We start from the raw sequence: 10,934 nt of genomic DNA on the forward strand, positions 1-10,934 counted from the left end.
CCCCATGTCTGGGTCTGGTGATATACCTCACTCTGTTCATCAGTACGGAGACGCAGCGAAGGCAGGGGCTTCCTGTGGGTCTGTGACATGAGACCCTTCACCGTACTGTGTTGGATGTGTATACGTTGTTCACCTTTCTATGTTGCATTGAATGCTTTTGACTGTATTGTTTCCAAGTGGTTGATTCTCTTCTAAGCAGGGTGGCAATCATCAGATGACACGTCTGTGCTATGTTTGATAAGGATACCTTCTGTCTAACATGTTGGATGTGTGTTCTATCAGAAAGGACAGTGCTGTTGTGTCCACATTGGTACCCAACCTCATGACATATCTGAGCTCCGTCGGATGCTCGTGAAGTGTTTGATCTAGCATGTCTTGTAGGATGTTGGGTTGGAGCGGAGTGTTGTTGAGGCACCATGCCTGCCTTTAACCTGCATATCTGTGCTATGGTGGATGCATGCCAAGTGTTCGATTAAAATGTGGGCTATCCTATGGGTCGGTGCAAACAGTGCAGCCCTCACACTAGAGAAAAGAGAAAATAGCTGTCATTTCGTTGATGATAAATCACTGAATAAGTGAGAGTGCACATCACCCCCTTACATAAGGAGAGGATAAATGAGAAGGCATCTTGCACACTGGTACTGGATCTTTACATAACTGTTGTCTTGAAGCAGAAGAGCAGGGCTCTATCAGAAGATTTTAGTCCTGTGCGTGTCGATTCTCTTTTGCTTTCTCCTTTTGAGCATTGGCGGTTGGTGACATAATAAAATGGTGAGGCATTACGAAAATACATTATAATAAACATTTAAGATAGAAAAAATAAAAGTTTAAGTTACTTCAGCCTGCAGCAATCCTTGATGTTCTCCAGTCCCTGTCTCCAGACTCCTCTAAGCGCAAGGTCTGACAGCCAACTACTTTATTCAATCCAGACGCTGCTCTCATGCTGTTATGCAGCATGAGTGAAGCATCTGGATTGGTTGGAACAGGCTGGTTCAGCACTGTAAAAGGCACTAGAGGACTGTGCCTGCTCTTCAACCTAGCTATTTTAGACAGCTGGGTTGGGAGGTTTGAGTTGTGCATGTTGGTCTAGCCATAGTAAGATAGCCGGCTAAACCTACACGCGTACTTCAAAATGAAGTGGCCACTCGTCATTGATGGCCATCAGCAGCTATGATGCACTGGCCCCGCCCCCACACTCCGTTGTGCAGAGAGTAAAAGCTAAAATGCTAATAAAATAAGTTTATTATCATTTTATTTTTCACACTTTCTGCAACAGTATGGAAGGTGACGCTCCTCCGCTGGTCAACAGGTTGTGGAGACAAAATGGAGGCATTTGACATACCCCATGGGATGGAAGGTTGGCAAGGGGGCCTCTGAAGAATAGGTGAGTGAGATGGTGAGGCTAACACAGACCCTTACACCTCCTGATCCTGTGTTCATCTACCCCCTCTCAGCTGTCTTTCTACCTCCATCACATTGACCAGCCTTCTGGCACACTTTTGAAAGCGCTCAGAAGTGATGGGAGAGACGGTCAGTGCCAGCCAGGCTCTTCTCAGCTTGTTACCCTGATGCAACCATGCCTGTTTCTATGGTTGCAAGAAGCGGGTAAATACACTGTCCTCAGCCTTAGGAGGGGACATGAAGGGCGGCCTCCCACTGTCGCCAGTGGGCATGAACATTTTCTCTTCTCCTGGTGCAATCTGGCTCTCTGTAAAGGGTGGCAAGGGGACAGCCACTTACCTTTCATCAGTTTTATATTGGCAGGCTAGCGTCCTGTCTGGGCAAAGCTATGAGTTAAGATGACCAGGAAGAAACCTAGATGCTGTCACATCCCAGTGACCCACTCAATTCACAAGTCAAGAGAAAGCTGAATAAAGAGATGAAAACAATTCACTTCCAAGAGCTCTCTTTAAAAGCAAAATGTTTTCCAGCCAAGTTTGATCAAAATATCCTAAAAATGATTACAGACAACAAGAACCACTGAATGAATGTACTGTATTCGATCTTCAGGGTAGGTAAAGAAAATAACATGTCTCATGAATGCACACAATATGCTATGTATTGTAGGTATACACTAATAAGTATATTAACAGTGATTTTCTATAGCACACAATGCGACTCTACTTGTTTCTAGGCACTAAGCAGGGGCGGCTCCTCCGCTATGGCGGAGCAGCATCGCCGCACTGCTTTTAAGCAGTGAGAAACATAAAATGATAATAGCTTAGAGTTATTATCATTTTATGCTTTGGGTCCTGCTGCTTTGTGGCGGGCGGGGCTGCTCTGCCCTCGGAGCAGGGGAGGAGCGGTGTGCCCACTCCTAAGTGCGCAATGACTGTTTGGTTGGCACTCTGGGGCTGCCCAAGCCAGTCATGCGCACTTTCCCAGTACTTCATGCAGGCTGCATTAGAGCCTGCATGGAGAACATGCCCACCCCTCCAGCCCCAGGCTGAGCGCCATGTCATGGCGCTCAGACCAATCACAATGCTGCATTGCAGCGTTGTGCTTGCTTAGGAGAGGAAGCCTGGCTGCCTGCTTCCTGTTCCTGTCAGAGTTGGAGACAAGAGAGCAGGAGCAGAGAAGACGTAGAAATCGACCTTAAGGTAAGGTTTTTTGTTAAAAAATTCCTATACCCCCCCGCGTGACATGTACCCCCTGCATCCGCCCCGTCACCCGTGAGCCATGCCGGTCGCCACTGGCACTAAGGCCCTGATTACGAGTGTCAATGCTATTTAGCACACCTGATAAATAACAATACCATATGGTACGTGATGTATCGGGCGCAATAAATATTTTACGAGTTTGTGGGGAATAACATGTAGAGTTTGTTGTTTAACACACATTTGCACATTTTCCCTGTTAAATTTCAGTAGGTCTGACCTGCTGAAACTTAAAGAACCTTGAGGTATTTCATGCATCCGATAATGATCGGATTTGTTAAATATCTTTTAACTTGTAATTCCGACCCATGCGTAAACAGGGGTTTGCGCACGGGTAGGCATTAACTGACCCACTCACAGCCAGGTGTTTGGAATCCTTTTTTAATCACCACCCAACGCACTGTCACTCATATTAACACCCTCAGAAAATGAAAAATACCATAGTTAGCTTCCAGAGCTTCAAATGTAAGCCATGCGTTTAACATACACATCTCTGCTGCGGGTGTATAACTCACTGAGCTATCCTTCAGAAATGGAACCCAAGGCTGCATCTCACTCTGGGATCTCTATATAATGCGCAGGAACCGCTGCCAAATCCTAGCCTCAAAAGCCAGAAGACTGACCGCAGGCCCCCCCTTCACAGCAGTGCAGTGAGAAATGAATGGACATTCTGCTATCATATGAAAAGCCGACAACAGCTGCTCTGCGTTTAATGTTGTTGACCCCGTCTGAACTTAGCTCGATTGTGGCTTCCGAGGCAAGAGCATCATGATCTCACTCGACAATCCCTCTTATTCATTCCGTCGTGTCTGCAGGAATCCAAATTATGAAGCCTCATAAGAGCAAAATTAATTTCCCTATCAGCTAATTTAGACAAACCGCTCTCCACCTCCTTAGCAGAAGTTACACTTGTGCCAGAACAAATCTAAATGGAAATGGCCTATCACTAAACTCTACAGGGATGGGTGTAATTCTCGTAATTTGCTATTGCATAAGTACGCGAAATTATAGCAAAATTACGCGAGATTACATAGAATTTCACAAGAAGAGTAACCCTGCATTTAGCACTATTTCCTTACTGCAAAATACACTTGTTTCCAAATGCAACAGAACACAAACAGCAGTCGACAGCTGCCACTTGCTTCTGTGTCCTCTTGGTAGGCATTTTCCCCAAATTACTCACAATTACAGGAGCACACGTAAATGCGTAATTCATATATATAGTTTTATATAGCGCAAACATGACCGAGCGGGTATCAGAGCGATGCGAAGTAAGTAGCATGTGAGAAAAAGAGGTACAAACTGAGAAAAACAGAAAAGTGTAGAAAGTAATCTCAATAAATAAATTTAACAAGGTAAAAAATATACATATGGGAGGAACAGGAATCCAGGAAAGTGCAATTAGGGAAGCAATTTGCTCATAAGAAGTGAATTTACTACTTTTTTTGAATGATGCAATAGAAGGGATCAGTCTGATTTCAGGTGGTGAGCAGTTCCAAATATTCGGGGAAATACTTGTGAAGACTCTGTTACAAGTTTTCTTTTTATCATATATATATGTGGTTTTGGCAGCATGGTGCTGTTACTCCTATAGCATCTTAGGATACATTGAGCAGTGTGTCTCTCTCTACAAGTTCAGAGTTTTGCAAGTTTGACCAGGACAGTTGGCCGGGATCAATCTGTAGTCTATCTTTGGACAATAAATAAAGACAGGAGCAACATGAAAGGTGTAGGAACCAGGGTAGTGTAAGTTCAAGAAGGAATATAGTGGTCTCTTCCATGTCATTAAGTATCAGGAGATAAACACAATATATCAGTTGGATCTGTGGGGATTCACACGTTCTGCTCAGCGAAGTGTTCTAGCTGCATCAATCGGGTTCATGTCCAAAGTAGCCTCCCGGTGGATCATATTCCGGATGTGTGTGGACAGGTCAGGGTGTCTGAGAGGAGTCCTGTAAGGTGGTAGGTGCATTTTACTAAATTTAGAGCTGATATCACCTACCTTCTCGCTCTGTAACTAATTATTTTAAGGAAGAGATCAAGCCGCACCTATTCCCCATCTGCAATTTCACCCATGTTTTAATGAATTTATTTGTAAACTATATTTTCAAATGTGCCATGTGGAAACCTTTCCAAGCTGATAGACCAACCCAAATTCAGAAAGGTTTAGCTTGCCATCTCAACGCTCACAACTCAAAACCTTCTGGCCCCACATCTGCAGTGTGGCACTGTCATTTTGGTAACAGCACAGAACAGAATTGACTCAAAGTCAAAGGGGACTCAGTCAAGAAGGAGGAATTCACTGTGAAATTAATTAAATGGAAAGAAGTAAAAACTGTGAGGGCAAACAGTGAAACCTAAAGGATTAAGAGTGAGTTGCATGGAGAGCTAGGGCAGCAAACCGGACAAATAAGAGACCTTTTTTTGGACTTTCACTAGGGAGTATTAGAAAAAACGTAATTTAATAGAATGATGGAGGTTGAATTGTAGAAAACCGGTACAGCTCGGTGTGTTACGCATCGGCCCTTGGATGTATGGATGGTGTGCACATTTAGGGCGCTATTCATAGACCGCAAGCAGCTCGAATGGAAATGGCAGAAGGCTCACCTGTCAAAGGACTTGCTCCTTTTCAGAGCAGCATTAAAATCGCATCATAGCCAGAAAAAAGTTGCAAAAAACTCTATTTTGCCAATCAGATTGAGGAAGCCAAAGCAAACCCAAAAACTATCTTTAACATCACTAGATCTTTCCTACTACACAAGGCATTGAACAGGGATTTTCCACCCTCCCAAAGGTAGTGTGATCAAATTTCTACTTTTTTAGGTTTAAATCTTTTTATTAAAGTTTTCCACCGAGAAAAATCAACAAAGCTCACTTCCACCCCCATTAGCCGAGTGGGAAATCGGAGGGATGCTTACGAGGCCCAGCAGCCACCATATCCTCCTCCCCCCACCCTGAACCCTGAACCCGAACCCCCAAAACCTTTCTACTTTTTTAAATGAAAAACTATGCACTATTCAACAGGACTTTATAATCAACCCACAGCGGTCCGATGGTACAGTGGTGAATCCTCCTTCAAAAGTAGTAGCCAAAACCCTGACAGCATTCCAGGAAATCACCATGGCTCAGTCACATGAGGCCATTTTGTCCTGTAAATCGGGATCCCCTAAGGATCTTTGTCCCCGTCATTTTGAAGAACGTTGTTGAAATCGTAATTAATAAAATTCTGAACACCTCATTAAACATCAGGTTCTGCCTGATTGGAAATAGGCAGTGATCAAACCTTTACAAAAAAAACCTTTATCTGATACTACAATGTGGTCTAATATTTGCCCCATCCCACTTCTCCCCTTCCTGAGCAAGATCCTTGAAAAATTGGTCAACAACCAACTAGTAACAAGAAAGCACGCATAGCCTTCATCAACGGCAGTCCAGCTTCTCCCTATGGCACTCCACGGACTCTGCATTATTGGAAGTTGCTGATAGTATGAAATTACCCTTGGATGCGGGAAACAATGCAGCGTTGATTTTATTAGACATACGCTGCTTTCAATGCTATTTCCCATGACAACCAGCTACAACGCATCAAGGACTGCGGGATTTCTTAACTGGCCCTGACCTGGATATACTCCTTTCTGAAAAACTGAAAACAATTTGTCTCACTGGGACCTTTCTCATCCCCAGAAAGTAGTGTGACATGAGGGGTCCCAAAGGGCTCATCGCCTAGCCCTGTATTATTTAATATTTACATGACCCCCTATCACTTTGATCTCAGCCTTTGGTATTAAGATCAACTCTTATGCGGATGATATGCAGGGCCGTACTGGGAACCAAAACTGGCCCTGGCAAAGGGGGGCAGGGGTGCTAATGGAAAGCTTTGTGCCACTTTTGGTTCGGCCCCCAGTAACGAAAACAGCTCCCCATTGGGTCTAAAACAAGCCCCCAGCCTGGCGGCCCACAGGGGAAACAACCAGTGCCCGCTACAGCCGGTCCGGCCCTGATGATAAGCAACTGACCCTTTCACTGGATAAAGCATCCCTTGGTCCTGAGACCAATGTCAATAATTCCCTTCACAAAGTTATTCGGTGGATGCAATTCAATCATTTAAAATGGAACACCAAAAAAACTGAGATCATGCTGCTTGGAAAGCTTCTTCATGCAAATAGTGGCCACCTTCAGTGCCCGACCCGCCACTGTGGAGGTGGCAAAAAAACCTTGGGGTGAAATTTGATGCATCCGGTCCATTTGCCTCATGCACTTTCAGTAGCTGGCATGTGTTTTAATTTAATAATGTCTTTGAGAAAATGTTTTAAACGGCTCCCTCTGGCCACTAGAAAGACTGTTGCTTTTGCCTTAATTACTTCAAGACTAGATTACTGCAACATTCTTTATGCAGGGTTTTCAAAACAAACCATCCATAAGCTTCAGGTGCATGTCCTATCTTTTCTATGGGGAGTATGTGCCCACATAAGCGTAGATGTGGGAGGGATAAGGGGGAGCGGTTTGAAAATGAGGAATAGTTCCTCCTGAATGGGAGGTTTTTAGCAAGGCACATGATACGAATAAACCCACCTACAAAAGTGTAGGGTCACCCCTATTCACAAACTACACTTTTAAAGTTTTTGCAGCCCAAAAAGTACCAATCAGTTATAAATACGCTCCAGTGCAACCTTGGAATAAGTTAAGCGCCACAAATCGGCACTCACACTCCATAGAAAATAATGGGTGCAGCAACTAGATAGAACACCACATGGAAAATAATATTAAATAAGTTAAATTATTTTGACTTTTCAATTAAATATAATTTCAAATGTAAGATTAAATTAAATGTAAATGGATCATTTTAAACATACATTTATCTACTAATTATTTTAAAAAGTTAAAAAAAAATTTTTTTAACGAACCTAGGGGAGAAAGTACTATACACGACGATCTGTATAGCGCTATTTTTTAATATTTTTTTTCTTCTCTTTATGTCTTTATGTCTTTCTCCGCTAGGTCAGTGATTATGCATTCTGCAGATACACCTCCGGGGTACGTAGTGTTTGGACACTGTTTCAACCCTGGTCCCAGACACAGTGTGGATTAGTTATAATGTTAGGGTCCTGAAGAATTGCCCTAGATCATTTATCTTGACTATATGACGGCATGAAACATGTTGACCTTATGATAAGTCACCAGGGATCATTGTCCCCACTGGTGACACCACGTTTTCAATAAGATACTCATGGATTAAAATTTTGATTTGAGACTTGCGCAGTCTTTTTTAAGTCACTACTCACTACACCTACACCCACGTTTCTTCAATCTACACACAGGGCCCATAACTAGCACTTCACATCACAGCTTTGGGAAAAGATCTCTGATAAAGAGCATCTTGAGGGTGCCCATCGGGCATTGCAGCGCTGGCCCGATGAGGATCAAGCTCGATGATGAAGCAAGGGTTTGTGAGGGCCCTATTTCCAAATAGGAACCACTCCCCATCTAGTGGCTCCTTATTATGTGACCTATTCCCCTTTGTCTTTTGTCCCTCCCTTACCCTCTTTGGAACAGCATACCTCAATATTTTCAGAATAATGGTGGAGCATGTGTGCTGGAGCTTTATGCGCTCTAGGTTCCCTATTTTTGTGATGGAGAATTTTATATCAACACATAGTTGGAAATCAAGAAAGAATATTCTGTGGAGTTCGAAAACTTGAACAAAAAACACATTTTGATATCAGATCCCTGGCGTTATTTGACTTGGATGCCAACACTTGAATTCCCAAGCTTTAGAAGATGTACCCTACATATATAAAAGGCCCTGTCAGGAGGGCGGACCTGGCAGACACTTGACTGGACATGTCTCTGAGGAGCCGCAAGAGGCTCCCACACCGGGGCAATTTATGGTGGTGGGGGCTGCGAATGGCTTCTAAGTTTAAAAGACCTGATTTATGGAATCATTGAGCACTGGATAAACCAGTCCTTGGGACCCGAAATGTCCCTACAATACCTGAGAGGCTTATCTCTGTGCAGATTTCTCAAAGCCAAGGTACTGCAACAGCGTTTTGCTGAGCCCTAAAAAGGCACCTACGGGACCTCCTGATGCCTGAGCAGGAATAAGAGGGGAGCTTCTGAGTGAGCGCATTGTTTAGGGACAGGAATTTATGCACTACTTTAATGAGAGACCCAGGGTAAGCCAGAACTGCAGGGGGTGTTGCCTTCTATAGCCATCTGGTGAGGGACAGGAATAAGGCATGCTGCAGCAGCGCGAGGATGGGCTTCATGGACCTCATTACACCGCCCTGTACACTCACTGTGGGATGCAGCACGGCTACTTATGTTGGTGGCAAGCAAGAGCAAAGGCATGGCAGGTAGAATGCTCATCCATCCTGAGTTTGGAATCTTTGCCCACTCTGGCACGACTGGGTGGTCTGGCTGCTGGTTCCAGTATTCTGCCAGATAAAGTTGTCGAGACACACATACAGCTTGGCAAAGGGGACCACTCGTACGCAGCATTCTTATACTTTCAGAATCCTTGTGTACTACTAGTCTGAAATGCCCTCTGTGCCCATGAAGTCATCAACTATCTGGCTGATGGTCGATACTTGTTCTGGAGGCGGTAAGGAATGGAGTGAAGTGCTGCCCCCAAATAAATGAATGGTCTCATAGGGCACCACTGGGAAGTTGGGGGTAGTTAACTTAGAATGCAAGACGGCATCCCCCATCTTCTGCAGGATCTGCTCAGCTTTATTCTGACACTACATTTCTTATGGAAATGTGCTTAGTTCATGGAAACAGTCATCAGGCGAATGCCTGCCCCAGATCTGGGATCACTGACAGAATATCTGAAACAGAAATATCGTGTGGACAGAATATTGTGTCAAAAATATCGAAGACCAAAATATCGAGAAGGTAAGAATTAACAGGTTAGTATAGATTTACTATTCTTAACTACACGTCTACGTGCCTTGACAATATATATTTTGTCAAGATACATATATGTGAAGTCATATATAGTAAAACTTTACTTACCTGTAGAAACTCACCTTCACGATAGTTGTGTCCTCGATGTTCTTGACACAATACTTTGGTCCACAATATTTCTGTCTCTGATATTCTTTCTAAATACCCCGGGCTTGCAGACATTCAGCCGGTTACTGTTCTACAACAAGAGGCCCAGATGCCATGCAACTCACCTTCTCTATGGTGACACGACACACATGGCTTAAAACCTGTGCTGGGGGCTCCTGGAGATGAAAGAAGGAGGGAGGAGGGGAACATGAACAAAAAGAAGCTCTAAGGATGGAAAGATCCTTGGGTAAATAGGGGAGGGCCCCTCATTGGGAAGTGGTTGGGTGAAAGAGATGCAGATAGTGAACCACAGCTTCTGGTGAGAATCAGAGATCTGTTGTGATGCACTTAAGCGGAGAGAAATGCCAGGACGTTTCTTAAGGTCCGGCACAAAGTTTCACCTTGCTCAGCCGCGTATTCGAACTGTCCACAATGGTGGCCGATCATTTTCTTATCTTGCTCCTATGCTTTGGAACAAATTGCCATCAGAACTTCTATCCATAACAGATCACTCATGTTTCTGTAAGAGGCTGAAAATCCTGCTCTTTTCTCAATAAGTTTTTGTTTCAGGTATCTAGGTTACTGTCTGTTTCTCTGTCTTTGCTGCTAGCGCCTTGAGACCTTCTGGAGATTTGTGCGCTTTATAAAAATATTTGACATTGACATTGATGTGTGTAATGCACGCATATGTGCACAGCACTGATTCGCAAAGTTCAGACTGACCAGTTTTAAGAAGCAGTTTTAGGTCCCATCATAATCATCTTTGTACCCACAAGCTGAGAATGGGAAAATCCAAGGCCAATAAAATGTACAAAAATCACAGTGACAGACAGTTTAATACCCATCGCTTTGCTATAATAAAAATAAAACATACCTTATGTGTTATCTATCTGCATTCACTTTCTAGAGGTGTGACTCCCTTCTGCTCTGCGGCACTGTTATTGTGTCATCACGTTGGACTTCCCACTGCCATGGTTACCAGCGCCCTATAAGGAGACAGATAGCAAGTATTATTCATAAGCATCCTTGCTACCACCTCACTCTGGGGGAGAGCACACCCTCCACATGGGTTAAAAACAGAGTGCGCAGAATTCAACCATCCATCCCACACTATCAAATGGTACAGGAAAGTGACTTTACGCCTCTTTCAAAGCACTAGAATCAGTGCTTAATTTGTAAAAAAAAAGTAAGTGCCAGGGCCTCGTCAGTACACTACAGCTTGCA

At 43.8% G+C, this 10,934-nt stretch overlaps 1 protein-coding gene across 1 annotated transcript in view; it reads right to left on the reverse strand.

Moving 5' to 3' along the window:
* Positions 1-10,643, reverse strand: part of IL11RA (interleukin 11 receptor subunit alpha) — a 278,686-nt gene extending 268,043 nt beyond the window's left edge. The window contains exon 1 of the mRNA XM_085628331.1: positions 10,585-10,643. The gene's annotated coding sequence lies outside the window, so the exon portion shown is untranslated. The remainder of the gene's footprint in view (positions 1-10,584) is intronic.
* Positions 10,644-10,934: the final 291 nt, after the last annotated feature.

This window comes from Triturus cristatus, chromosome 2_1 (genome assembly GCF_964204655.1).
Source record: "Triturus cristatus chromosome 2_1, aTriCri1.1, whole genome shotgun sequence".
In the NCBI taxonomy this organism is placed as follows: domain Eukaryota; kingdom Metazoa; phylum Chordata; class Amphibia; order Caudata; family Salamandridae; genus Triturus; species Triturus cristatus.